The sequence below is a fragment of the Dermochelys coriacea genome, chromosome 12 (assembly GCF_009764565.3).
Source record: "Dermochelys coriacea isolate rDerCor1 chromosome 12, rDerCor1.pri.v4, whole genome shotgun sequence".
NCBI classification, from domain to species: Eukaryota; Metazoa; Chordata; order Testudines; family Dermochelyidae; genus Dermochelys; species Dermochelys coriacea.
Genome location: NC_050079.1, coordinates 9,937,027 through 9,964,056, shown reverse-complemented (window position 1 = coordinate 9,964,056; position 27,030 = coordinate 9,937,027). Strand labels below are relative to the sequence as shown.

At 41.6% G+C, this 27,030-nt stretch overlaps 2 long non-coding RNA genes across 4 annotated transcripts in view; one reads left to right on the top strand and one right to left on the bottom strand.

Moving 5' to 3' along the window:
• LOC122456301 overlaps window positions 1-15,261 on the top strand; it is a 28,666-nt gene extending 13,405 nt beyond the window's left edge. The window contains exons 2-4 of the long non-coding RNA XR_006275146.1: window positions 6,827-6,979; window positions 14,396-14,508; window positions 14,881-15,261. This is a non-coding gene — a long non-coding RNA (uncharacterized LOC122456301). The remainder of the gene's footprint in view (window positions 1-6,826; window positions 6,980-14,395; window positions 14,509-14,880) is intronic.
• On the bottom strand, window positions 1,279-27,030 carry LOC122456302. 3 transcript variants are annotated; one of them, XR_006275149.1, is made up of 3 exons: window positions 26,975-27,030; window positions 8,162-8,230; window positions 1,279-2,407 (listed from the first exon to the last, which is right to left on the bottom strand). It is a non-coding gene; the product is annotated as an uncharacterized LOC122456302 (long non-coding RNA). The 3 variants fall into 3 exon arrangements; XR_006275148.1 differs by lacking the exons at window positions 8,162-8,230; window positions 26,975-27,030 and adding exons at window positions 5,330-5,452; window positions 5,547-6,649; XR_006275147.1 differs by lacking the exon at window positions 26,975-27,030 and adding an exon at window positions 11,217-12,012 and having other exon boundaries at window positions 1,280-2,407.

The following is a 27,030-nucleotide window of genomic DNA, read 5'->3' as shown; positions in this document are numbered from 1 at the left end:
GCCCTGAGTCTGAGCTCAGTGAAGCTCAGAATGGGGAGGCAGGGTATTGCTCTCCTCTCTATGAACGCTGGAGGTGGCTGGGAACAGTTCTGCTCCCTGCATAAATTGTTATATAGCTGTTTGTGAAAGCTAACCAAGAGTAAATGGGTGCACAGTGTGATCTAGTCATCTCTTTTCTTCTGGCAGGGCAGTAAACTGTGGGGGTACAAGTGCGTGTATGCGCGCAGCGTGGTGGTGTTTAGGGTTGTTTCACTGGCTCTGCATCACCCCCCAGAAGTCACTTCTTTCAGGAAGATTTCCAGGTGTCCATTTCTGCAGGGTTTACAGCCTCTGTATGCTGGCTTTTCTGGTGGACAGGAAATAGAGGTAATCCAGAATCACAGCTCTTGTCTTAATTGTATGACACATCTTTGTGATTAAACATGGAACCAGGTGAAACTTGATATTTTCAACTGACCTTCATGTTGAGATTTGGGATTTGTTCAGAATGACTCAAGTTTGGTACAAACCTGCACAGGTCAGAACCATTGGGAATAATTCACATGAACGGATACATCATATACTATATGTTATCTCTGTATTAATATTACTTAACAAACACTAGGACCGTGGTGGGCATGCCTACACTTTGGAGCCTATGAATTTCACTTGCAATGGTAGGCTAATTTGTTTTTGAACAAGTGCTGGATTAGGTTTTAACATTTCTTTAATCCTGTACAAAACTTTGCATTGGCTCATCAAAAACAAATTCAATATTGAATGTGAAGTGATCTTTTAAACTGGGGTGGGCCACATCTGGGTATGGAAATTGTATGGTGGGCCATGAATGCTCACAAAACTGGGGGGTGGAGTGCAGGAGGGGATGAGAACTTCAGCTGGGTTTGTGGGTTCTGGGGTGGGGCTGGGGACAAGGGGTTGGGGGTGCAGGATGGTGCTCTGGGCTGAGACCAAGGGGTTTGGAGGGCATGAGGGTTGGGGCAGGGGTTTGGGGCGTAGTTTGCCCACCTCTGTTTTAAACACTACTGTTGTATGTCGGTGACATCATCAGCATCTCCGTTTAATTGGCTGTCCCAAGAAATCTCCTGTTGAGTGTGTGTATGTGTTTTAAGTGTGATACTAAAAACAACAGGCCAAATTCTGCCCCTGATTACAGCCATGAAATCCCATTGAAGCCAATAGGGTTGGATAGCTGTAACTGAGAGGAGTATCTCGCCAAGTGTGACAAATGTACATCTGTTATACTATTTACAACTGCTAATTTTCTACTTTTAAACTTGCTTACATAAGGGAAATCAAATCTCTTGCTCCAGGGTAAAAGGTCAGCTCTGTTAAGGTCTTCCCGCCCCAACACATTCAATATTGCACAAGTGGCCAGCTGCTCTTCAGACAATGGCATCAGGAATATCAGGAATGATGCCCATGCCAGACACAAGATACAGAACTTGATGTACCAATAATACAATCCGGTATGGGAAATACTATTCCTGTTTTTTGTTGTTGTTCATTGTTCTTTTCTTTTGAGAGTAAGATGTTTTCAGAAAAATCTTATTTAAATTCGAGACTTAACTTTTAATGCTAGAAGCCATTTTCTTACTCGCTTATACAGTGTATTCATAGCCTGCCAGTATTGCATATTTAAAAAGAATCATACATGAGATCTAACATAATTTAAAATAAAATGTTGCTTGTTCTCTCAATGTTTAATTTAAATAAACATCAGAAGCACTCCCCACCAAGACTAAGAAACTGAAATGGATTTGAAAGTCACATTCTGAATTACAATTGAAATTTCTGAGCCTCAAGCTGGCCGTGGGCATCTTGCTTACGCAATATATAACATTGTTTGTGGCACTGGCCATGGGGTCACCGGTGAAGTAGAAAACAAGCCTTAAATAATATTTTTATTGTAATAATATGTATGGGTCCCATTGTGCTAGACACTGCACAAATATACAATATATTAATCGTTTCATTGATTAAGATAATGTTAAAATGGGATACAGAATTTGTTTTAAAGAATATCTCCATTTTCCCTATGTCACTTTATAATAAGGGAAGTGTTTTTAGTCGAAGGTTCAGAAATTCTAGCTGTTAGTAATTAAAAATGTAGGCTTCAATTTTTAAATGTGAGTGCCTAAAGATATGCACTTAAATCTGTAGTTAGGCACTTAACTAAATGTGGTCTGATTTTTCAAAGTTTCGGAGCACCCACAGATTCCACTGAAGTGAATGTGGGCTATAAGGGTATAACTTCTGAAAAATCAGGGTACTCTTATTTGGGTGCCTAACTTCAGGCACCCAAGTATGAAAATGTCAATCTTTGACTTCAGCCATATTTTAATGATGTGAAGCTTCTTATGCTCTAGGCTTTCTGATTGCTGAGTTGATCAAATGATTAGAGTTATCCCTGAAAAATACATAATTAATGTAATACATAGTAAGGCAATATATTTGAAATGCAGATTATACAGGTTTACTACAAGTCAATGTGGAATAAACTTTTCAACAGTCTTTGTAGTATCTTTTTTAATAGACACCAGAAAATAATTGGTGGAATCAAAATCTTTGTAAACTAGACTTCCATATTCGAAGCTCGATTATAATAGCATGGGTAAGTGTGTAGCTTTTTTATTTCTTAAGATCTTCTGAGGAGAAAAACAGGTGCAATAACGTAATTGGAACTGGGGTAAGCTGTTCTTTTGTGGAAATCACATTCGTTCGATTACTGTGAAATGTTCTTACCCTCTTTGTATAAAAAGAACTTTGAAACTCCATATTTTTGAAGTCCTCCAGCATATTATTGATTTATTTTCTTGTCACCACCTCTGGATTCTTAGGATTTAAAAAATGCTAAATTCCAAGATCAGATACTGTACCTGTGCAGAGCACCTCTTCCCATTTGTTAGTCTCTAAGGTGCCACAAGTACTCCTTTTCTATTTTTGAAAAGATATGGTTGCTCTTTGTGGTTGGGAGAAAACAATGTGCATGAGCATCTCAGGGCAGAACTAGGCCCTTTGTGTTTACAGATTAAAACTCAGAAATCTGAATGGCAACAATGAACAAAAGATCCTTATCAAAATACATTGTCATAGGAATGGCTTATATTTACTTGGTAAATATTGCAAATTAAGAAGCTAATAGGAGGCAGACTTAATCAAACTTCATGAATCAGTTTTATTACATAATTTCTTGGCTTTTTTATGGTTTATGAAGTACAATAGTGTATATTGTTTGTTTTGTAGGTAATGGACCAAAACCTGCACTGACCTATACCTTGTGAGGCTCAAGTGAACTTACTGATACTGTGTGGTGAGTACATCAATGCAGAATTTGGCCCAATAGATATGTTATGTATGAAACAAACATCTCTTTCATATTACCTTTCATTCTGAAGAATCTGTAAGTGTTTTGTAAATATATAGGTCCAATTCTATTAATTTACATGCAACATATGGGCCCAAAGTGTCAAAGGTGTCAACCTGACCCTGTCACTATCCAAAATTAAAAGATTTTAAATGAGGTTCAGGGTTAGTATACAGCCTGCTTAGGACTATGGCAAACACAACGTCCTTTTAACCTTTTATTAAAGATAAGCATTTGAAATGTAAAATATTAGGTAAATCTTTTATTTTAACCACAACTCTTGTTCCTTTTTTTAAAAAGCTGTAGCATTTTCATAGGGAAAACTCCTTTGTATGACTGTCTTTTAGTCAGTATTAAAGATGGTAATAATTGTTCTTTTTGGGAAAGAGACAAAGTTAGTTGAAGTGGGCTTGAGCTGTCGTTGTTAAAGTCCAGTTCCTTTTCTGGAAGACCAAACAAGACAAACACATGCAAGAGGGGAAAGAGGAGCACAGCAAAGATAGAACATACAGCTTCTACCTCTGGTAGTGACTCTCACTTGCAAACTTACTGCTGGAAATACACAGGCACTCTGAAACCTGACAAACTTGTACCCACATTGAGCTGTTTAGGGCATTGCTGTTAGCTGCCTTTCTGGTCACAGGCTTATAGCAGTGTTGTAAAATATACAGTCTTGGCTGGCTAAACCAGACTCTTACTAAACAGAAAGCAAAAAGAGAGGTATATGAAAGAAGGAACCCCCAGCCCTCCAAAAAAAAACATAAAGTGGGGGAGAAAAAGGACACACACTGGGTTGGGAGGGTGGGAAGCAAAGTTTCATATTCCAGCTGGTGTTTGGGATTCACCCAGAGCCAGTGGAGGTGGTAATGTTATCTGGGTCACTCTCTTGGCCCAGTCTGGTCAAGACCTCATCATCAAAGCTACAGGGCGGGGGGGGGGGGAGGGCTGTGGGGAGGTGGAACGTAACTATCAAAAAGGAATTTTAGCAGCATGGTAGGTCTAATATCCCTACTCTTGCCAAAAGGCCTATGAGGTCTTCAGTGTCCCTACCTAGTCAATAACTTGGTTTGAACATCCATAAGTTGGTACCTCTAACAGCATAGTATTAGGGTACACCATGCTGGAGCACTAACTCACAGGGAAGAGTGATATGTACTAGATCATCTTGGATTTTTATCACTCTGAATTTTTCTTGGTGCTCTCACGCTTGTGTGGCTTAGTTCAGCCCTGCTTTACTTGTGAGGCTGGATGAGATCATAGCCTGAGGGGGTATGGCTTCAAGCCACTGAATACAAAACTTTGGCCAGCAATCTGAGTATCTCAGCTGGGATTAATGCTGATCTCTCTAAATTTACAGATAAGGCAATATTTTATGGACAATAATTTATTTGACTTATTGATTCAGTGAAGATTTAATTGACCATAAAATCAATTTAAACAACTAAAATGTGATTATAATATTCACTACACCTTCTATTTGGTATTTATTAAACCTTTGAGTGCTGGTATTTTCAAGGCTGCTAGACAAATGAGCATTTAGAAGGGTGTGTACTTTACATGCCATGTCTTCTTTGAGGGAGGTGATTGTACACTAATGTTCAAGTGAGATATTAGTTACTATAACTCCATCAGAATAGTTCACTTCACTTATTATTTGTACTACATTACTTCCTAGAAGCTGTAACCAAGATCCCATATCTTCCCATTGTGCTAGACAATGTACAAGCCTATAGCGAGAAATGTTGTATGTCCCTATCATCCCAACAGAATCAAAGGCTAGTAGGGGAACCAGAGCAGTGAAATAACTTAGCTAACGTCATCTGCCAATTCAATGGCAGAGCCAGCAATAGAACCCAGGTCTTCTGACTCCCACTCCAGTTCCCTATCCATTAGGCCACACCCCAGATTTAACTAATGAGCTTCATTAAACCATTTCTTGAAGCACACCAGTTTCCTGGCACTCACCTGATAGATTTGTGCTTATGTTATTTCTGTATGTCTGGTCCACTTGCCATGGAGGTGAGCTAAGCATGCCACAGGTGAGGCTGGACCCATCTCATGTTTAAGTGCCCATCGCTTATGAAAGAGCTATAACAAATTACACAACTGAGTCAATTCATGAGAAAGATGGAAATCTTTTTCTTTCTCTCTTAGGAGCAGGGGTCATTGCCCCATCACTTACCGTTGATCCAGCCTGGGGTGCAATCTAGTTAATAGGAAATAGTATTGCCAAGCAAGACGTGTGCTGTTGTCTGCTGGGTTGCTGTAACTTGTTATCCTGGAAACATAGTAGTGTACATAAACTAATAGAGTTGTGGTTATGCGAAGTGTGGATCATGATATCATCTCTCAAGGGTTTCATAATGTCTCCTCAGGGTATAAACGATTTGTTTGTTAAAATTTAAGATTTGTTTGTAATGGAAACACAATATGGTGATTATCTCTCCACATATGCAGATTATAAATTCTTTCCAAAGAAATGTGGGATTCAGCCTGTGAGGTGATGGGCATTATTGCGTCTATTGAAGTCAGCAACGTACATAATCGGACCCCATTTGTTAGCTTTCTTAAGAATACACTTATCTCTAGCCAAAGCTTCAACTCTGAACTAAACTTCTTTTCACCCCGTACTGAGGTGTTATATGTTGGACTCCCCTCAGGAGGGAGAAATTGGATGTCATAGTTCATCAAAACACACCTCTGACCAGCAGCTCAGTGTGATGGGATGTCACAATTGCAGATGAAGAATTTAAACCCTTTATGTAACCTCCATTATCACAATTGCAGATATTGTGTACAGATGTATTCACATGGGAAATGGCTTGTTATTACTTGCCATGGCAAAAGAACCTTCAATCGTGTATTGTCTCACCCATAGTGTGCTTGTTCAGTGTTTTTGTAGAAAATGCAAATAAAAGCCAGTCTGAAATATAAACAGGCTTCTCCGGACTCTGTTTTGTTTGGGATCCAGCAAAGCTACAGCAATTGCATGAAGAGTCAGCTCTGTGTGTTCTGATCTCACTCTGAATGAGGTAATAGGTGAGAGGGCAAGGTGAACTCAAGATTGGACTGGACTGATGATATGAGTCAGAAAGAAGAGAGGCAAGAATGAACTGAGCAATGAGGAGCGTGGTGAAAACTCCTTGGGTGAGAGTAGGCCTGCAAACAGCATTAATACACTAAAGTTCCTGAACTGAAGGTTGAAAATGTATGTCAACCTCTGACCTGGAACTTTCAAAAATATATATTTTTTTAATGGAGTAAGTATCGGAGGATGTCAGAATGGATGAAGTGAGCTGTAGCTCACGAAAGCTTATGCTCAAATAAATTTGTTAGTCTCTAAGGTGCCACAAGTACTCCTTTTCTTTTTGCGAGCTCCTTAGTGCCACTCTTAGCAACAGCTATTGGGGATTGCAAGAGGTCAATGGGAAACACTATTGACTTTCTGTTCATCCTTTACAGAGCAAAGAAGGACGTGCTCAGAACTCGCACTTGGTGGCCCCATGCAATGAAGTGCTACAAACCAGGCTCCCTTGCACTGAGCTAAACTCACTGAGGCTCATTTATACTGACTCAACTGATGTGTAAGGGAGATGGAAGAAGGGCTGAGAAAGTGTAAGTTAAAGTAGCTGCCATTCTATTTTATAATTCCTTCTACTCCTTATTGCATAACATACACCAGTTTAGGTTGTCTTTCACATGGGGATGTGAGTAGGTCTAAATTAGTCTAAGGTCAGTATTTAGAAGCGTATATACGCTGTAAGTCATTTACCTTTTTGTACTTTTCATTGTTTCTTTATGAAAATCAATAAAAAATTAATCACAACTGTCCCCCCTCAAAGAAACCCCAACAAAAACCAAAACAAAACCTTTTACTATTTAAACTGAATTTGAAAACAAAGGCTTGTTTGCAAAGATTAATGCATATTAACCCTTACACGCCTGGCTGGATCGCCCAATTATGTTGTGTTAATTTTGGAGATATAAATGGGCCCAGAGTCTCAATGGTGTTAACATGACTCTGTCACTGTATTTCAGAGTAGCAGCCGTGTTAGTCTGTATTCGCAAAAAGAAAAGGAGGACTTGTGGCACCTTAGAGACTAACAAATTTATTAGAGCATGAAGTGAGCTGTAGCTCACGAAAGCTTATGCTCTAATAAATTTGTTAGTCTCTAAGGTGCCACAAGTACTCCTTTTCTTTCTGTCACTGTACAGGATGAAAGAGGTTAACGTAATTCAGGGGTACTGATAAAATGAAAGCCTTACTTAATACTTTACACTTCAAATGCTTGAACTGGTTTTCCTCCTTTTTCTGTGCCTTTCATTAGAGGTTCTAAAGATTTTTATTGGTGATTGTTGCTCTGGTATTAAGCATGCTGCGGTCTCTGTGCTCAACCCCCTGAACCTGTGTGGTGGTGAACAGTGAGAGGAATGTTTTAAGACTGCCTCTCTGGGTTCTGGGCCTATTATTCCATTGAAATTAACACATCAAAGGCAATTAGGCCCAGCTCCACAAAGGTACCTAAACCCCAGACTTAGGCCCATGCCCCTTCTCCTGCTGGTTTGTGTGAAGCAAGGCAGGCACCCAACTCATTCTCACAAGAAATGCCCTAGGCACCAAAGCCGCTTGTCTGTCAGCAGCTGGTTCCTATTCACAGATCTCTAAACAGAGAAAGGTGCCTCCTGATGCCCAGACTTGGCCTTATTTTTCTTTTAACTCACACATGGTCTAAGTTATTAATGGTCATAAAACAATTCATCAATTGCAATGTGGTTTGTTGAGGCCCTTATGCTTACTCATGGCAGAACCAGAGAGCTAGGTGTGCCCTCTATCACAGAATGAATGGGATGGCAGATCATGGACGCCTGTTGGTGAAAAGGATTAAACTTCAATGGCCTAAAGATGAAATGACTCATTAGTGTAATTAATATCAGTCTGAAAATAAAGGTGTGGACAATAATTGTAACAAAGGCCAATAAGGAATTGTGAGATTTTAATAGAAATCAAGGTTTAAGGAACATTAGCCCAGCAGATTCAGTGACAGTCTTAGTTTCATTTACAGTGGCTGCCATTGACAAGATCGCCTTTACCAGTGCCGTGATTCCCAATATGAGTCATCAGCAGTGTTTGAACCAGAAACCACTAAAGCATAGACCTCTCCTATCTGAGCTGAGGGAGTAACTTTGTAAGATGGCAGCACTTGTAGGCAGTTGTCCTTTATGTGGACCAGCCACTTAAAGGGGAGGAAACACACTCTGCAGGCCTGTTATGCCAACAGTCACCACACAGAAGTATTTGAGATATTGCAATGTTTGCCTCTTTTTGCAAAATACATTTTCCGTAACCAAAGACAAGTTAAAACAAGAATGAGAGAGAATGAATATGAAGCAGAGCTGCTACACCTTGTATATGTGAGCATATGATGGATGTCTGTGTGAATCTTAATCACTGGTGCTCAGATACCACAGTGTCAGGGGCTATGACAATGATATTGGGACCATCTGGGAAAAATTACACTCAAGAACTCCTCTCTTTCCAGATCTTAGAGCTGCCCTCGTGATTGGGGCCTTGAGTGCTTCTGTAATATAAACAGTAAGGATTCAAGGATTAAACAGGAATGTTTAGCAGCTTAGAAGGTTGAGGCAAGGCTGCTGGACTCTGACTCTTCTTTGTCAGGCCTCTCTCATAGGATGTTGGCAACACTGCTCCAGGGCTAAGTAAATTCGCAAGGGATCTCATTCACATTACAAACTACATCAAATGTATTTAGGACCTTATTGAAGACAATGGAGAGACTCATATTGACTTCAGTGGATCTATCCATTGACTTCAATGGGTTTTGAATTAGGCCAACATGAAACACCCCCATTTCTGTCCAAAAGTGTATTTTCATGAAAACAGATGGGCTCTTCCGCCTACCCCAGACATATGAAGGACCAAAATCTCATTTGTGCAAATGTTCACAGCAAGCAAATAAAAATGGATGAAGTGGATTTGAGATTTGATGGTGTAGTTGTGCCATTTCCCCCCCTCTCACACACTGAGACTCACTGAACATTTAAACAGAACAAAACCAGGAAAGGGAGAATATAGTTAGTTGTGAAAGTGAGGAACTGTCAGCACTGCTTAGAGCTAAATAACCTTCAGGCAGATGCCATGTGAGCTTCCCTCCTACAGCTCTGCCAATTCACCTTTTCTCCATCCTGCTAATCCAGTTAGAGCTGGGGCAATCTCTTGTCATGTACCTGATACTAAGCCAAACACACCTCGCTTGGAATTTTGTTACAAACCTGAAATTCAGGCCAGCTTTGATATTCTACTTGGAACTTTTGTCAAGTCTTGGACCATGTTTGGAATGAACCTAAGCTGCTTTATGGTTCTGAGACAAAATCAAGCAAATCCTTAGTGCTTTGGCTGTGTTCCAGTGGACTTGGGCCGTCCTTTGAATCCCAAGTCTCCTGACTTCCAATCCTGTGCTGTACTCACTAGACAAGCTGGTCCTAAGTATTTTACCTATTGAAGATGCGAGATGGTCTCTAATAGAACATAAGAAGGGCCATACTAAGTCAGACCAGAGGTCCATCTAGCCCAGTATCCTGTCTTCCAACAGTGGCCAATGCCAGGTGCCCCAGAGGAACTGAACAGAAGAGGTAATCATCAAGTGATCCATCTCCTGTCGTCCAGAAGCACAGTGTAACACAACATAGCCCAGGATTTCACAAACTCTGTTTATAGCAACACTTAATGACCAAGATCCTGTGGAAAGGGACACAGCAAAGCTGAAGCTACCTGCTGTTGAAGGTAGCAGGGTACTTCTTAGTAGTCATTAAGGCTACTGTCTCTTCTCTCTCCCCCCAGCCTCCCACTGTGCTGGAAGTAATGAACTCACTGCTGAACTGGCAGTCCAAGTCTATTCAGATTCTTACAGGGAGCCCATCACAGGGGTGTCTGAACAGGTCACAGATGAGGAGGTCTACCTAAGAATTCTGCCTTACTCAAAAGTTCTGCTTGTTTGCTGAGAACCCTGAGTGTCAGCTCCAGGGCAACAGTGGTATGTTGCTTTTGGACTAGCTTCTACCTACACTGAAGTTCCCCCTCCCTTCCAAAAAATCTTTCATTTTCAACTTATGCAAATAATGTATCGTGTGTCTTGGCTAATGCCAGAGAGAACACATGGAAAAAAGAAGGGTGGATAAAATTCTGTATAGTATAGGAAAACGCCTTGGAGGCAATGCAATCACATTGCATGACTTGCCTGAAAGGTACAACATGAATTTTATAGCAAAGCCATCAGCCCGTTCCCATTACATTCAGTTAATAATTATTTCCAGAAGATTAAGAACAGTGGAAGAGATTGGATGGACATTTATGTTTAACAAAGTGACCTTGTAAAGTTCATGTAAGTCATATCACAATAGGGATTATAGATAAGGTCACAGCCCACAGGACAAAAATGGCCCTGGAATCAATGTAAAATATCAAGTTTTAAAACAAGGTAAAACAAAAACCTCATTAATTAAGTCACCTATAGGGCTGCACTCCTTTTACTAACTATTATTCATACATAAGTTTAAGAGTCAGATTTCAATGCACTGAACAAAAATACAAGATGTGTGGAGAGATTGGTTTGGAGAACTGTAAACATCCCCAAGAGCTATGGAAAAGTAAAAATAAAGTATCTTAAGGCTCAAGACAGATATGGGTTGTTCCCATATTTATCTATTACATATAGGGTGCTAGCAACACCCAGAATGAATTAACAAGGCAAGCTATAATTCTCAGTACAGGTTTGTTGACGCTACACTGTTGCTAGAAGCCTGCAGCAATACAAACACAAAGGTTTCTACTTACAAGAGAATGTGTCAGGACAGTGTCCGAGGAGATTATAGAATTCTAGAGCTTGTAAAGAAATTCAAGAATTTACAGAAAGCTTCTACAGGGTGCATATGCTAATTTAGCTCTGGTTCGTCACATGCAGCAATAAGAATAACAAGGCTGGAATTGTAAAGGTGTTTTTTGTTAATACAGTGTATTTGTATTTCTTCAGTCGGATACAGAATACTGTGTGGTCAGATGCAGCAAGGCTTAGCACTTGGCCTGATCCTTTCACTATTAAAAATAAAACAGAAAAGGATAATCTGTGCATAATACTAAGAAGAAGCAGTACAGACAGAGCACAGGACAGGGCATTAGGAGATGGGTTCAATTCCTAACTGTTATTTGCTATTACTCATTGAGCAGGTAAATTCATCTCTTTGTAGCTCAGTTTTCAGCCTTAAAGGTCTGAAACTTGCGCCCCCTTGACATCCAACCCTGCCCAGTTTTAAGTATGTTTTCTTATAATATCTTCTACCCCAAGTTTAAAACTTTTCCTTATGCATTGTGAGATTCCCTTTCTATTTTCTTTTTTTTTAGTTTTATGAGTACGGTTATCATAATATTGTATTTATCCTTTTCTAACATGCTTTTTAAGAACTGCTATGCATTTAGTCCAAGTGCATTGGCAGGAGGGCACTTAATAACATTTATTAATTATTAGTTTATATTTTAAACAATTTTTGATTCCCTTGTCAGGCTCAGAGATTTGATGCGGCATAGTCTTTAAGAATGTTTATCCCATTTCTTGATCTGAAAAAGTAATCTTAAATTATTTCTTTTTTTGATTCATCAAAGCAAAGATGAGTTTATATGTAAATTTATACATTGTCAAGATTTTAAAAAAGTGGATTAAGCAAAGCATTTAAATGTGCTTAATTTCTCTTAAGCATGTGCTTAAATGCATTGTTGAATCAGGGCCTTCTACCAGTATAAATTAGCTCAGCTCACATAGTGCCATGATGTGCAGCAGTATTAAACCCACCTAAAATGGGTAAGATAGGAGTAGCTGCAGGAAATTCAAGTCAATTACACCCATGTTTGGAGCCAGTGTGAGATCAGAATCCAGCCCCATGATTCTAACATAATACTTCTTAGCTGTATTACTTGTACCACCTTTGATTATTACGATAGAAATAATTTCAAAGGTGACATTTGCATTTTCCCCCAAAGAGGCCCATTCCCACAATGTGCTGAACACAACTCCTTTTACAACAGCACATCAGCATCCTCGACACCTTGTAGGATTTGGCCCTTATGGTGCATGTGCTTTGCTTTTTGCATTCTCTCACTTTGCACAATAAAATTTGAGTGAGTTTGTTTATTTATGGGCTTGATCCTACAAACATAGACATTCTGAGTTTGCAGGATCAGGCCCTATATTTAATTTTGGTTGCTTTGATTTCAGAATATAAATTATGGAAGGATACAAATCCTAAGCACTCATGACAGGTATCAAACATGCAGTCCAACAAAGACAGATGACAACCAAAGCAGCCACTTTTCTCTGCACACAAGAAATCAGGGCATAAAACTGTCTCAGCTCTCTTAAAATGCTAATCCTCTCTGGCCACAAATAAAATCCTCATCCAAACCTTCCTTAAATCTCAGTTCTAACCAAACAAATGGGCTTTGCAGCATGCTTTAGAAGTCAGCACACTTGAGCTACTCTAGACCAGGAGATGAAATCCAAAGTGTCACACAGAATGCCCTGCATGCAGGATGCCCAACTTGGGCCTGATTTGGAGAAGGTCCGAGCATCCACAACTGCATATGGCATTTAGATCACAGGTACAGCAAGAGGTGCCAATTAGTATCAGGACTCCATGGTGCTGGGCAACGTACAAACACACAGGGAACTACAGCTCCTCTTCTGGAGAACTTACCATGTAAAAAAGACAAAGCCTGGCGGAAAGGATACCAAGCAGGGTGGTGATGGGTAGGGACCAGGGTGGGAAGGGGGCAAGGCATGAGGGAGAGATGGAGGCAGAATTGACACTGACACCACACAGCAGAGTCAATGGTTCTGTAGTGCCCGCTGGTGTCTTAGGGTACGTTTCTGCTTCAGGCTGGGGGTGTTATTCCCAGCTCAAGGAGCCATCCCCCAGGTGGTTCTGATTGAGCTAGGGTGCTTAAAAATGGAGTGTAGCTGTGGTGGTGCGAGTGGTGGGAGGGGCTTTTCACACTGAGTGTGTACCCAGTGTCTTGGATCAGTATGCACGTGGGGCTAGCTCCTTTTGCTGCCATGGCTACACTCTATATCAGAGGTGGGCAAACTACAGCCCGCGGGCCCCTTGGGACCGTCCTGCCTGGCCCTTGAGCTCCGGCCAGGGAGGTTAGTCCCCTGCCCTCCCCTGCTGTCCCCCCGCCCCCACAGCCTCAGCTCGCCGTGCTGCCAGTGCTCTGGGTGGCGGGGCTGCGAACTCCTGCTGGGCAGTGCAGCTGCGAGAGCCACTGGGTGTATGTATTAAATTGCACCCTGTAGGAATGTGCTTCTGACGGAGCACCAGCACTGGCCGCCCTAAGTAGTACACCATTAGTAGCACATTCCTATGGGGAGCAATTTAATACACTACACCCATGTAGGGAAGGCTTTGCCACCCCAACAGCCTGCCCCCCGCCCCCTCCCACTTCTTGCCCCTGACTGTCCCCCTCAGAACCCACAACCCTTTCAATCTCCCCTGCTCCTTGTCCTCTGACTGCCCCCTCTCAGGACCCCCACCCCTAACCACCCCCAGGACCCCACCCCCTATCCAACCCTCTCTGCTCCCTGTCCCCTGACTGTCCTGATCCCTATCCATACCCCCAGCTCCCCTGGGACTCCCATGCCTATCCAACGCTCCCTGCACCCTGTCCCCTGGCTGCCCCCGGGACCTCCTGCCCCTTATCCAAACCCCCCACTCCCCGCCCCCTTACCATGCCACTCAGAGCACCAGGACTGGCAGCTGTAAGTAGTACACCATAAGTTGCACATTCCTATGGGGAGCAATTTAATACACTACACCCAGCCCTCCATATACTTTTGGAACCCCGATGGCCCTAAGGCCAAAAAGTTTGCCCACCTCTGCTCTATATTGAGTGCGCTAGCTTGATCAGAGTTAGTGCGAGGGTATATTTCCTTGAGCTGGGAATTACCTCTCCAGCTCAAAGTGCAGGTGTACCTTTAGAGCTGTCCATCTGCGGTGGAGGAGTGAAGCAGAGAGAAACACCCAGGTGGTATGCTGTTCCCAGCTACAGGGGCTTTATTACTCCACTCCTGGCAGCACAGGTGGGGACGGAGGTGGGGTGGGAGGGCAGGGCAGTGTCGCTGGACCAGAGCTTAGTGCTGTGGTAGCTGCATGGGTTGGGGACACCTTGCATGTCTTGCCCTCACCTCTGGTGTGTAGTTTCCACTGACTGTATCCTAAGACAGCTCAGGTTCTGGTACACTCGTGTGATACACGTGTACATCTTATTAGCATGTCATACAGACATATGTAACAGACACTGTTTCAAACTTTTAGTGCATGCCAGCAGGATCTTCACGGATTGGGGAGCTTTAGAATCCACACCCCTCTAGTGCACGTTACCACCCTGTGTACACAAGCCCAGCTGTGCCCAAGCCTTTTTAATTATTATTATTGTATGTCTTTTATGACAGACTCTGAGCAGACTTCGATGAATAAAGAAGTGCTGGGAGAGTGAAACCCAGCCAGAGAGCAGGGCTTGAGCTGGCTCTTTTTTCTGTCCAGGTTGTATTAGCAATAGGTCACCACACTTCCAAGGTAAAAAGTGAGAGTGGCACAAGATCTTCTGTCCGACTCCTTGTCTCAGTTAGTGAGTTGTAGGGCCTCTCCGTGGACATTGAATATCCAAACACCTCTAGGGTTTTCTGACAAGGGGACCAATAAACTTATTTCCATTTGTGACCCAAGAGAGGCTTTGAGCACATCTGTAGCTATCTATAAAAATCCACTAAGTAGCTCATGCAAGATGCCACTGCATCTAGCAACATGCCTGATGGGGTTTCCAACAATTGTCAGCTGATGGTTAATAAGCAAATTGTATCTCTGTATATAATAACTAAGCTATCTCCTGAATGAAAGAAAAATAAAACTGAGAACAGGAGCAAAACGATTATATTATTCAAGCACAAAGGGTGTCAATTTAAAGAGTATTAAACTTGACCTGAATGGGGAATGGCTAAGGTCTGGTAAAACAAAAATAGGGCTGAAAACAACACAAAATTTTTGGTAAGAAATTTAACAGTAATGATTTGATTAATTTCTTAGCTGTTTTTGGAGCACAGAAATTTCTCTTATTATGATTTTTTTTGTACTGCAGTAATGCCTGGAGGACCCAACCAAGGTTAAAGGCCTTATTGTGTTAGGTGCTGTGTACTTCTCTCCCAAGAGATTATTTCTATCCCAAAGAGCTTATGATCCATAATTATTTCTCAATGACCTATGCACAGATTTGAAATGGACAACGGCAAATACAAAAATGGATCTCATTTGGAATTATGATATTAATTTTTGTGTTTCTTTAAAAAATAAGCATTTGACTAGAAATTGGATAATTTTTATGCTACTGGATCTGTTTTTGTGTAAAGGTCCTCAGCCTTGCCTGCTTGTTCATACAAACTCAAAATGCCAAGCTTGTGAGATTTCACAGTGACTATTTTGCACATCCCTACACAATAAAATGGCTCAAGAATATATGCATGGATTTCAAAACTACAAAGTGCATTTTGAAAGCAGACTGCAGCCCAGATTTTCAACATCTGTGTAAACTGAATTGGTCCTCTGTTTTATCTCACCCTCCTCAATCCAAAAATCTCTTGTGTTATAGATGGGTCTCTCTTACTATGATATAGATCAGGGGCGGGCAAACGTTTTGGCCTGAGGACCACATCTGGGTATGGAAATTGTATGGTGGGTCATGAATGCTCATGAAATAGGGGCTTGGGGTGCGGGAGTGGGTGAGTGCTTCAGCTGTGGGTGCAGGTTCTGGGGTGCAGTAAGTGGGACCGAGGGGTTTGGAGAGCGGGAGGGGGATCAGGGCTGGGGCAAGGGGTTGGGGCATGGGAGGAGGTCGGGGTACAGGTTCCAGGCGGCGCTTAGCTCAAGCAGCTCCCGGAAGCAGCTGCATGTCTCGCCTCTGGCTTCTATGTGGAGGCGCAGCCAGGTGGCTCTGCATGCTGTCCCGTCCATAGGTGCTGCCCCTGCAGCTCCCATTGGCCCTGTTTGCTGGCCAATAGGAGCTACAGAGGTGGCGCTTGGCAAGGGCCACATAGAGCAAGCCCTGACCCTGCTCCCCAGCAGGAGCTCGAGGGCCGGATTAAAATGTCTGAAGGGCCAGATGCAGCCCCCGGGCTGTAATTTGCCCCCTCCTGATATAGATAGTAGTGGTTTTAATAAATAACTGTAATATGTATGTGACTGGCTATGGAGACTCTGTTCTGGCAAATAAGGTGTTAATGGCAACACAAGTTACAGGTGCTACAGGGAGAGACCATAAAATCAGCTGCCCTGGACAAGAAGGGAAAGACTGCCTATGAGAAAGCTATCCCGAAAATCTTAGAGCTGTGAGTTAGGGTTAAGAAACCCTGATCTGGGGAGTATGTTTGTGTTACTCTTTGATGTATTATCTTTTTTCCCCTATGACTAAGAGATAAGATCCTCTCTGGAAAAGGTGGGATCTGACTGGTTTACCCTCTGGTTTTGTGCTGAGCTGTTCAAATTTCTCTCCTTAGGGCCAGCCTGGCAGTCCAAGTTGCAGCACAAGGCACTGCAATGCCAGGGGAATTGGAATCTGAGTCAAAGCTATATTTGGCTGAATATTTGGCTTTCCTAGCTCTGGAAGTCCATTCCCTGCTAATCCACTTGGCAAATCCCATTCAGATTGTTGGGAGTTTTGTGCACCCATCAGCAGAAGAATAGACCACTTAGAATTTAACAGAAGCTAGAGCTGGCAAAGGTCAACCAAGGGAAAGGAAAAGGTTCAAGTTAGGAACATAGGAATTACCAGACTGAATCAGAACTGTGGTCCATCTCATCCAGTATCCTGTCTCTGAAAGTGGCCAATACCAGTTGCTTCAGAGGAAAATGCAAGAAACCCTTCAGTAGACAATAAGGGGATAGCTCCAAGATAAAGTCTCCTCTCATTCCCATTAGTTAGTGGCTAGAGTACGCCCTGAAGCAGGGAGGTTTATGTCCCTTCCAGAAAATCTGTTTGTTTTTTTTAACATTGACTTTATTATAACTGGGTATTCTTGCTAGTCATATAAATACCTAATCCTGCTAAGGTCTCAATCCCAATGATTTCCTGTGGCAATGAATTCCCAGGCTAATTAAGTAAAAATATTTCCTTTGGTCAGTGTCAAATTTGCTGCCCTCCATTTTATTTGAAAATCTCTTTGTTCTTATAGTCTGAGGAAGGGTAAACAGCAACGCTTAATCTACCTTCCCTATAGTAAATCTATAACTCCTTTGGTTCCACATAATGGTGAAAGGTGTATGTACCTATTGAATCAATTACTTCAGTAAATAAACCAGCATGTTTAACTACCGTAGGTACATTTCTTTCCAAGTAGGCTGCACTGAGTGAGGGTCATCATTTGATGCTGCTGATTTGATTAAATAACCAGGGCTGCCACATGCCATTATAAACAGAGAGAAATGAAGATAATTAAAAACTGAGGACGTGACTATGAAAACCACATTATGTTTTCAAATGATCATGCTTTTGAGCATTGGCCTGCTAAACCCAGGGTTGTGAGTTCAATCCATTTAGGGGGCCATTTAGGGATCTGGGGCAAAAATTGGGGATTGGTCCTGCTTTGAGCAGGGGGTTGGATAGATGACCTCCTGAGGTCCCTTCCAACCCTGATATTCTATAACTCTATGATTCTATGCTACCTTGAACTCAGAATAAATATTTATAGATATGCTGACCTCATGATAAGAGAGGAAAGTTTCTCTCTGGTCTCATTCTTAGTTCAGTCTCTGCCTAGCCATAACCTACAGCTAGTTTGTTTGAAATGAAAGTGTTTTTTTTTTTGGACAACATCAACATTGAGGAAATAGGGGAGACTAGAGCCTGGTGCCTGAGAACTGAACCCAACAAGGCATACTGCAGTTCAGAAATAATGACTCTGCGCACACACGGTTCTCCAGGAGGTGAGCAGGAGTGGCAAATGTGGCACCAGCCCAGTGCTTAATTTGTGCCAGGGCTTGCCAAGGCTGAGCCCTGACACCTCTGGTTTGGCAATTCATAGTCCCAGCACCTACATGTTTGCTGCATCAGTTATGAATGTAAAAAAATTGCTTGAGCTCCAGCACCTAATGTCTTGAGCCCAGGCACCTCCTTCATTACACATTAAGTACTGCACTAGCTTCCTGTGCATTGGGGTTGTACAATTAGCTTAAAACCAAGTGCAGGAGGCTCCCTACTGATTGTTTCTCATTAAAGAGGAGGAAAATATTTATATTTATTTTTAAGCACAAGAGGTGCAGTGAAAGAGGATGACACAGCCTAGCTGTGAGAGTGGCCAAGTAATTTCAGCTCTCTATGCCTGAGTTTACCCATATATAATGGGGCTGTAATACTTGGCTAACTTGCAGGGGGCATTGTGAAGTTTAATTATTTAAAAACAAAAAGGGGGAAAAACCCACCTTCATAGAGCTTTAGCTCAAAGGCACCCTTACTTACTTATCTATGAGGCCAAATTCATTCATATCCACAAAGTGCATTTTGATCATCTGAATGGAGGCATTATAGATTGGCAGAGTACTCTAAGGGTTTCCCTACACTAGGGATTTCAGCCATTGGTGACGCAGCCACTGGTATAGGTGCACTGATGCCAATCCCTCACGCTTGCAACTGGGGTAATTGCAGGGTGAAAACTGCAGTTTATTTCAGCTTTGCTTGTCTACTGGGCTGGAGCAGTTTCACTGATGGCTGTAACTGGGGATATCTCCAGTGTAGACAAGGCCTGTTTTACAGTGATTAGGAGTAAGAGAAAAGCATTACAAATAAAGCCTAAACTTCTCTTTTAGATGCATGAAGGGTGGGGGAACAGGAGGAAAGGGTCAAAGGAAAAACACAGACTCAGGGATTCTGTCTGAAACAGCCACTCTCCGGGTTTTCTCACAAATGAGTCACTTAACTGAGATGGCCTGCCAATCCCAGGGGGAGCTGAACAGTACTTAATACACTAGAAAAGGAGGACTTGTGGCACCTTAGAGACTAACAAATTTATTTGAGCATAAGCTTTCGTGAGCTACAGCTCACTTCATCGGATGCATTTCCACCAAATGCATCCGATGAAGTGAACTGTAGCTCACGAAAGCTTATGCTCAAATAAATTTGTTAGTCTCTAAGGTGCCACAAGTCCTCCTTTTCTTTTTGCGAATACAGACTAACACGGCTGCTACTCTGAAACCTAATACATTAGAGATACTTTGAGGTGCTCAGATAAGAAAGGAGGCCGTCTAATAAGAATGGCCTCTTGTTATAGGTTTCACTGTATGTGGCTGAAGGACAGAACCCAAGTAAAGCGGATGTGATCGCTGAGCCCAGGCAAAGCAATATTAATTTTGCACATGTAATAGTAGTCTAAGCAATAGAAGTAGCCATAGATGTGAGATGCTGGAGAGGTAAGAACGTTGCAGAACGAGAGAGCTTTCTGGCAAAATGGCTAATCTGTACAGCTGGTTAGAAATTTTCTGTCAGTTTTTTAAAAAAAATTTAAATAGCCTCTTTTCTCAAACATTTTTATTTTAGAAAAATTTTATTTCATTTGAAATTTTCCAATATTTGGGCAAACAAAAATGGAAATATATTTAGGTTTTTTGTAAAGAATTTCAGATTTTGTTGCTCTTCATGAGAAATTAGAATATTCCTGTCAACAATTCAAAAAAGAAAACAAACAAACAAAAATTATTTTTAATAAAACGTGAGGAAAATACATAGTGATTTTTGGCCATTAGGATCCGATGGGGCACCTAGATAGAAAAATGGTGGGGGAGGAAGAGTCACTGCATTCACTAGAGCTATGCCATTAGGATTTTTTTTATGAACAGGTTAATGGAAAAGATACTGACATTTTGATTGGTTAAAATAAACTTGTCCATCCCAGAGGAGGTTGCAGAGTAACATCTGCTTTATGTGACATGTGTCAGGGAAGAATCTTAATACCATGTGTAGGGCAATGGATGAGGAGGTTGGAGACCTAGATGCTATTCCTGTCTCTGCCACTGGCCTACTCTGTGACCTTGGGAAAGTCACTCTGCCTTCTTGTGCGTCTGTTTCCTTAGGTATAAAATGGGGGAAATGATACTTGGCTTTCTCTGTAAAGTGCTAAAAGATCTGCAGTTGAAAAGTGCTATGTAAGAGCTATTATGAAGAAGTGCTACTCACAACTGCTCTTGGGGTGGGGGACATCTGGAAAACACTGACTTGAAAAGGATTTAGGCGTCATAGTGGACAAAAACCTCAATATGAGCCCAGCTCCCAGTGCAGTGGTGTAGCAAAAGCTGGAAGCTTTTGACCACAAAACAAAGAAGAAAATGTGATAAACCCCAATAAATGCTCCAATTCCTTAAAAAAAGAGCTGGGTGATGTGGTTTGGTTGTCATTTAGTTTCAGCATTAATGCTGCTGCCCCCCCCCCCCCCCGCCACAGCCCCTTGCCTTTTTTTGTTTTTATTTTAAAGAGACAAACAATAACGGGGAAAACTTTATGATCATGGCAGCAGCAGAACCACCGCGGAACAGTGAAGATTTTAAATGTATCCATTACAACATCTAAATGAATAGGGAGCCCATCTGAATAAGACCAAAGCAAGGAATTCACACTCACTGGGAACTAGCTACAGGATGTGTCTTGGAGTGGCAAGTTGGGCTTAGGACTTTTTTTAAAAATTATTTTATGAAATGCAAAGCAAAGCTTTTCTTTTTTCTCTTTCCCTTCTCAACCATAGAATCATAGAAGTGTAGGACTGGAAATGACCTTGCAAGGTCTTCTAATCCAGTCCCTTGCACTCAAGGCAAGACTAAGCATTATCTAGACCATCCCTGACAGGTGTTTGTCCAACCTGGTCTTAAAAATCTCCAATGACAGAGATTCCACATCCTCCCCAGGCAATTTATTTCAGTGCTTAACCATCCTGACAATTAGGAAGTTTTTCCTAATGTCCAACCTAAACCTCCCTTGCTGCAATTTAAACCTATTGCTTTTTGTCCTGTTCTCAGATGTTAAAGAGAATAATTTTCCTCCCTCCTCCCTGTAACGACCTTTTATGTACTCGAAAACTGTTATGTCCCCTCTCAGTCTTCTCTTCTCCAGACTAAACAAACCCAATTTTTTCAATCTTCCCTCATAGGTCATGTTTTCTAGACCTTTAATCATTTTTATTGCTCTTCTCTGGACTTTCTCCAATTTGTCCACATCTTTCCTGAAATGTGGTGCCCAGAACTGCACACAATACTCCAGCTGAGGCCTTATCAGTGTGGAGTGGAGCGAAAGAATTGTTTCTCATGTCTTGCTTACAACACTCCTGCTAACACATCCCCGAATGAAGTTTGCTTTTTTTTGCAACAGTGTTATACTATTGGCTCATATTTATCTTGTGATTCGCTGTGACCCCCAGATCCCTTTCCAGAGTACTGCTTTCTGGGCAGTCATTTCCTATTTTGTATATGTGCAACTGATTGTTCTTTCCTAAGTGGAGTACTTTGCATTTGTCCTTATTGAATTTCATCCTATTTACTTCAGACTATTTCTCCAGTTTGTCCAGGTCATTTTGAATTTTATTCCTATCCTGCAAAGCACTTGCAATCCCCCCAGCCGGGTATCATCCGCAAACTTTATAAGTGTACTCTCTATGCCATTTTGTAAATCACTGATGAAGATATTGAAGGGAACTTGACCCAGGACCAATCCCTGGATTGGACCAATCCCTGGACCCCACTCGTTATGCCCTTCCATCTTAACTGTGAAGCATTGGTAACTACTTTCTGGGAACGGTTTTCCAGCCAGTTATTCACCCGCCTTATAGTAGCTTAATCTATGTTGTATTTCCCTAGTTTGCTTATGAGAAGGTCATGAGAGACAATATCAAAAGCCTTATTAAAGTCAAGATATGCCACATCTACTGCTTCTCCCCTATCCACAGGGCTAGTTACCCTGTCAAAGAAAGCTGTTAGGTTGGTTTGATATGCTTTGTTCTTGAAAAATCCATGCTTACTGTTACTTATCACCTTATCTTCTAGGTGTCTGCAAACTGATTGCTTAATTATTTGCTCCATTATCTTTCTGGGTACTGAAATTGAGCCGACTGGTCTGTAACTTCCTGGGTTGTCCTTGTTCCCCTTTTTATAGATTGGCACAATATTTGCCCTTTTCTAGTCCTCCAGAATCTCTCCTGTCTACCTTGACTTTTCAAAGATAATTACTAATGGCTCAGATATCTCCTCAGTCAACTCCTTGAGTATTCTAGGTTGTATTTTATCAGGCCCTGATGACTTGAAGACATCTAACTAGTCTAAGTAATTTAGGCAAGCTAGATGTCAGTAATTTAGACAAATTAGATATCAAAGGTTATGGCGCTAAAAACATTTTTATTATTTATCTGAGGGGAAGGGTGGTGCCTTTTTGAATGATGGGTGGGAGGGATAATCCTTTGTGACTCTCCTCTTAGAACCAGTTGCCTAAGGCACTGTGAAAAGAAATATGTACAGTGGCTAGATAAGGCCTTGGCTGGGAGCTTGACATAAGAGCTCATGGAGTCTCAAAACAAACACATAATTCTTCCCTTAGATGCACTCCTGCAACTGCATAGACCTGTGGGGGTGCACTGTTGTACTCTAGAGCAAAACTGGATCCTGTGCTTGCAAAATTCCCTTGGGCTTCTGTTACTGTAAAAGCTCCGTGACTGCGCTTGACTTTACTGGAGCTCTTACGGCTCAGTGATTCAGCACAATGGCTCACATAGCTCTGAGGTCCATCAACCGTCAGCAATAATGAGGCTACAGTCTTCTTGGAAGGATTTGACTCACTGGATGCCTCTGGGGAGTAGATGGTGACATGGAATCTTTCACCTCTAGACCTCAGTGTCCAGACCATGTTTGTGTTAGCAAATGTTGGTCCTGTTTGACCAAAGTGAAATGAGCTGGACGTTATTGTCTTTGTGCTCTGTGCTGCACAATATACAAAAAGAGAGAGTCCCTGGTCCTGAAAGCATTATATTCTTGAAGATTGATACCTAAGAAATGGGACAGAATAGGGTCCCCTGAGGTATGAGTACATTTTCCAGGAACCTTAGAGAAGAAACAGATTTTTTAGGAAGGTGTTGAATAAAGGCAGTGGGAGCTGGGCAAAATTGGGATAGGAAAAGCATTTTCTAAGTTTTAGTGGTCTTCTAGTACATAATAGCCAGGTTACATGTCATGGAAGCGACAACATTTGGCATTTAATTTGGGCTATTGTGAATAGTCTCAGCACAGACACCAAGGACTGATGGCAACTCAACTACTCCCTCACCTTTAGTGATGATATATCCAGGTCAGGGTTGAGCCACATACGCAGGGCACTGGGGGGAGCTTGTCCTGCTGTTGCCCATGTTATGATGCAGGGACCCTTACTTGTGATGCAGGTAGGGGATGTCTCTGGACTATGTCCGGTTCTGCAAATCAGAATGAAGTGCACTGAGTGTTTCCAAAGTCATCAGTTTCAGGCTGCATGTTATCATTCAATAAAAGGATGCAAGCTTTTGCTTTTTAAGTGGCTAAAGCCCATAGTCATGAGCATAAATTAGCCTACGCTATGTGAGGAGGGGAGAGGATGCATTTGGGATAACCAAACTAAAGCTTGGCATTATGTATTGCATAGAGCGGGTGTAGAACCAAGACGCTTGGGTTGGTCTTTGAGAGCTTCAGATGGAACAACAGTCTCAGCTGACTGCTTCCCAGGAGTTGGTGAGAGACATGTCAGCACCAATAAGAAATTTCCCTTGTCCAATAAAACATGCAGCCTTTTTATATTTATTTTTACTGGAATTAGATGAAACACTGAACAATAAAAGCACTGTCCTTGCCTGTGGAATAGATCACTCTGGGCATGTTCCAGTAATTACATAAATGGCAGGAACATGAAGTACTAACTTGTGAAACAGGGCAGAGTGCTTGGAGAGTTTGGCATGGAAGGTTGACCTAAACCTATACCAGAGGCATAGATGGAGGCTATAAAGATGCATATAAAAGTAAAGATTCTCCCCTCCTGTCATGAATGGCATGCAGTGTAAAGAGCAGAGAGAATTCTGACAATGAAGATGATATTTTGTTATTTAGGATCAGAACATAGCAGGACCAAATCCACCTCTCACTGGCTTCAAGCACAAGGCATGCATATAATGAAGAATTTGACCTGAGATTTTCTTTGTTGATGCCATTGAAACCTCTAGCAATAGTAAATAGTTCATGGGTAGGGCAGCAGATTTGTTTAGGACATTCTGCAGTTGTTCCACATGTGGAACATCCATGGATTTTCACTGGGAGCTCTGTGCATGGATTTGTACCCTGAGAAAATATATAAATACCCTGCTGTGCCAGTCCCAAGGAATAAACTGCCCTGAGTGACCAAGGAAAGAAAACATGAAACTGGCAGTGAATGCACTGGGGCTAGCTGAACCACTTTCTAAGAGGAGTGGTGAGGGGAAAAGGAACTACAGCCAGAGCGAAGTCTGTCCCAATTTCATCAGGCCACAGCCTTGTCATTAGTCCCAGGGCAAGACTTCCTTGTGCACTTTGGAGAAGTTTTGCTTAGTCACTGACACAGCATGAAAGGTTTCTTTGCATGGAGCTTTCAGGCTGCATTTAACTTTATGCCCAATATGGATGCCAGTAAGGCAAGAGTTAACCCTTGATGTGCCAAAACATGGTGCTCAAGATCACAAGCCCTTATTTCACAAACAGCTTGTTCTTTACGAAACACAAGCTCTCTAATGCCCCAGTTCTGCAGTGTTGGATTCAAGTGGGCCTCTGATAGATCATGTGCTGTTCTGGAATATTCTGGATTAATTCAGGATGGCATTAAGTCTCACATTCTGTTGTCTGTCTGGGTCTGAACTTTACTGTTAATTCCTTTTTTAATATTGAATTTATTTATTTCTAATAGCAAAATTTTGAAAGAGTTTAAGAGTAAAAAAAGAAGTCCTTGCAATTTACCACCTGCTTAATTACTGGACCTTCACTTTTGGTTTCAGAAATCTGCTTCCATCTGCCATGCTGCACAGAGGCAATCTGATTCTTTAGATGCTACTAAGATTGCATGCCATATGCCTTGCAGCAATGTAAATGGAGGTAATGAATGCCTACCTGTGCAAATGGCCTACAGACTAATAGTTTGTAAAAAATTAAGCTTTGTGCTGGAGAGAGTCTGGAGCTGAGCAAAAAGAGACTTCAGTGTACAGTTCTGGAATGTTTGTGCCAATTCTTAGCACAAAGTGAACTGAAGCTTTGGAGTTAGAGAAACCACCTCAAAACCCTGTTTGCTAGAGAATATGGAAGTCACACTGATGTTCTACACAAGATTTACATGTAAAGTTTTCCTCTGGGGCATATTAATCTGAATCACACTCCTTACAAGATTGTCAACAATGACTAAAAATGAACTGATGATCATAAATGTACTTTCAGACTAGCAGCCGTGTTAGCCGGTATTCGCAAAAAGAAAAGGAGTACTTGTGGCACCTTAGAGACTAACAAATTTATTTGAGCATAAGCTTTCGTGAGCTACAGCTCACTTCACTGTAGCTCACGAAAGCTTATGCTCAAATAAATTTGTTAGTCTCTAAGGTGCCACAAGTACTCCTTTTCTTTTTATAAATGTACTTGTGGTTCAAAGGCTGCTTGACTAACTGCAGATTATGCAATTTCTTCCTCTTCTGGAACATATCAGAAGACACAGACAGACTGCATTAGACTCAGACTGAGATCTGCGTTCAGTTCCACCCTCCCGTTTCCTGTGGGCAGAAGGCTCACAAAAAGAGGAACAGATCAGAACAAAACTTGAATGGAGTCAGTGAAATATTTATATTAGGAAAGTGATAACAAAAGCAAGCCAAAAATAAGCTATTTTCAATGGTCCTGCAGTGGAGGCAAATAAACTAAAAGTGACACTGTGTGCTATTGTAATATTAAGCCATTTTCCAGGGCAGGATCATTTTGTCTGCAAAGATAAAATAACGGTTGTAGATTGGAAAGAAATCCTGGATTTATTTACATGGCATGACATTAAATAAATCTGATTTTCCCTAAATGTAGTAGAAATTGTGTATTGACTCCTCATCTCTCACACAGAGGATGGCCCAAGCAATCTTAGTTTTGCAGATGTGGACACGTATGATATTTCCAAATCTCTTGCTTACTCAGATGGCCCAATAGCCCTGTAGTATCCTTTTGTCTCTCTCTAACAACAACAGGTATTGTCTGGAGGCTCAGTTTTGATGTGTCTTTGCAATATAATATTGTGTGATTTTAAAAATAATTTAAAATATATTTTAAAAAATTAGATATAGGGCAGCTCTGTTTTAATCATCTACCTGAACGATCTTGTTTCTTTGAGAAGTTTCATTTCTCTTAGGTGATTCTGATAGAGGGATTTTTTAGGAGTAAGAAAACCCAGATTTGGAAAATACATGAAAAGGTCTTGACTATTTTACTCTTGTCAAAGATTTAGGATAGTTTTCATACTAGATTTATACAAAATCTCATAATTCTCACCATGCTGGAGAGAGGCAAAGGCAACC